A 2,718-nucleotide genomic window follows, 5' to 3' on the forward strand; every position below is an offset into this window, starting at 1 on the left:
CGGGCGGCCCCTCCCCCCCCCCCAGCCTCTGTCCCGATGAGCCACTCACGGTTCCATCCCACACTCTGTCCCACCCCGGCTGGGCAGCACCTGCCCCAGCCCCAGCCCCAGCCCTAGCCCCACTCCCTCCCTCACTGCAGGGGACTCAATCTGTCCCCAACACGCCCCTTCTCTCCCCCTACCCCTTCTACCACAAAAGACTTACCAGCCAGACACTGCCCTTCAAGCTGCAGGGCCGCGTATCAGAAATCAGGTTGGTATCAGCCGATATGCCTTCTTAAAAATTGGCTACCAATATCAACCAAAAAAATCTCTATTGGTGCACCCCTATTGCCCGCATTGACCATACTCCCTCTGGCTCTGCTGATGCTGGGGAATGGGCCAGTCACTGATACCTTGCTTAAAGTCATCCTGGCTCTCTGCTGGCTCCTACTTCCCCTAGTACAATCAATCACAGGGGGTGATTATATACCTGGCCCTGTTAGACAGTTGCCATCTATTGATCACCACTGCCAACTAGTAGCCAAGAGGCCTCTTGCTGCCCCAGCTATGTCACTGGGAAAATAGGAAAGGGAACAGCAGCTACTAGCAGAAAACTGAAGGGGTAGAGGGGTACCTCCAGGAACCAAATGTGCTGAACTACATATTTATAAAGTTTTACCACATCTTCCCCTCTACCACTGACTGTCAGCGTCAGTGGCATCTACCTACATTTAATAAAAAGACAAATGCAAAGAAGGGTTCCTGCCACAAGGAGCCAACTGTAAAAATCAGAGCAAAGCAGAAACATTCTTTAACAACATTAAATCAAATGAAGCCAGAAGTGTGCCTTAACCCAATGACCTATAGCACTAGCCAGTTATATGTCTGAAACGCACAATGGAGTGATATGGCTAGGATGACTTCCAGCCACCTTTGACTCATCAGCCCAATGGCCAGGTACCCATTTAAAGCCACATCAACTGAGGGTGGTAGCCTTTGGCATCAACTACATCTCAGGAGGTGTGGCAAAGAGGCCTTAACCACTGCTATCACACCCAGATAACAATACTAAATACACTGCTCTCATATAGGGCTTGACATGAACAGGTAACAATACATTTGCCAAATGAGGTCAGTATCATTATCCCCATCTTATAAACAAGGAAACTGAGGCACCAGAGAGCAAAGTAACTTGTCCAAAGTCACTCAGCAGGCCAGTATCTCCCAGTGTCCCAGTTCGATGCTCCATCTGTTAAGCCTCACAGCCCAGAGGATACCAGGAAACAAGTCTGGAAGAAGTCAAGGATGCAGCCTGGAACACGTTAGAGAAATCTAAATAAATGTGCCTCTGCATCCAGTCCCCTGCAGATCACACCCAATACCTAGAGACAGACAGTGGTCGGTGATCCCTCTGATTTCAGCTGCCGCAACATGCGCATAAAACAAAGAGGGTATCAATTAGGCTGGGGCCTAAACTGGCACTACTAATAGAGATGTCATGAATCACACTCACTGAATAGGCAGCCAGTGCATAGCAGCATAAGGAAGCAGCTGTGAAAGCACATCTCACTTGAGTGAAACAATTAAAACCCAAATAAGGTACCCAAGAGTGATCCAGGCAAGAAACCAATAGTTTAGAGACTCTCTGAGCACTTATCATCTATCCTTGCTGAAAAAACAATTCCATTTAAAGCGCAGCATGGCTTTAAGGAGGATGGCATCTCCTGTACTGAGAAGGGGCTCTCCTGACGCTCACCTGGACCAAGGACAGTCAGTGACACAAGACCCTTCCAAATGCCTTGGCACTTCTGTTCATCGTACTTCTCAGTACCCGAGATGATTCATCATCCCCAAAGCACAGAAACGGTCCTGCAGCAACCTCCTCTGGCTGTCCTAGGAAGAGCTGATTTTTTAACAGGATTCACAGAGCAATTGTGCCACCTAGTGTTCTCCCTAAAAGTCACACAGCAAGTTGTTGACAAAGTTCATGCCTTATCTCCAGAGCTCTAATTAATAAATCACAGCAATTCCTACTCTATCTATCTGGCTGAGAGCAGATTAGAAATCTCAGGTATTTCCAACTGCTACTGACAGCCACAGAGCAGGACGAGCGCTGCTCAGCTAGCTGCAAGCTGCTGCAGAGTGTCCTTAAAAGGAAACTGCTCATGCAAAGGGAGAAGCTAGTCAGAGCACCACTGGGAGTGGAGAGAACAGGAGGTATTGATCCCTCGAGCCAGGCGTAGAAATGTATTCTCTCACTGTGCAACGCAGCTTGCAGACAGTGCTGAGCCAGGCAGCAACCTGTCCTCCTCACACGCTCGCAATCGCAGCTGCCAGGACACGACTGCGAGGGGTCTGTTAAATGCGCAGGCGGCTGCTGGTGTAATGACAACCGGACCCCGCCACTGCCCCGACCGCAGCACTTGCAATCGCGACCATCCCGACGGCCCCTGTCGCAGGCCTCGGCGCCCCTCGGGTGGGGTGTCCCCCTACTGGCGACGCCCTCTTCCACCGCACGTTTCACCTGCAGGTCCCGACGCCCTCGCCCTGGAGCTGCTTCAGCCACGGCCGCGCCTGCTCTCGCAGGGGGAAACTGAGGCAGAGGGACGGGAAGGCCTCACCCAAGGTCACCCCCCAGGACAGCGTCTAAGCCACGAATTTAGCCGAGGCCTCCCAAGCTGCCGCTCAGCATCCTCCCGCCGCCAACACCCGCCCCGCCCCGCCCCCGGGCCTCGC

General features: G+C 51.9%; 1 protein-coding gene across 1 annotated transcript in view; it reads right to left on the reverse strand.

The window, feature by feature from the left end:
- SEC31B (SEC31 homolog B, COPII coat complex component) overlaps positions 1-2,527 on the reverse strand; it is a 64,573-nt gene extending 62,046 nt beyond the window's left edge. Inside the window, exon 1 of the mRNA XM_025209231.1 lies at positions 2,507-2,527. The gene's annotated coding sequence lies outside the window, so the exon portion shown is untranslated. The remainder of the gene's footprint in view (positions 1-2,506) is intronic.
- Positions 2,528-2,718: the final 191 nt, after the last annotated feature.

This window comes from Alligator sinensis, unplaced genomic scaffold (assembly GCF_000455745.1).
Source record: "Alligator sinensis unplaced genomic scaffold, ASM45574v1 scaffold264_1, whole genome shotgun sequence".
Taxonomy (NCBI): domain Eukaryota; kingdom Metazoa; phylum Chordata; order Crocodylia; family Alligatoridae; genus Alligator; species Alligator sinensis.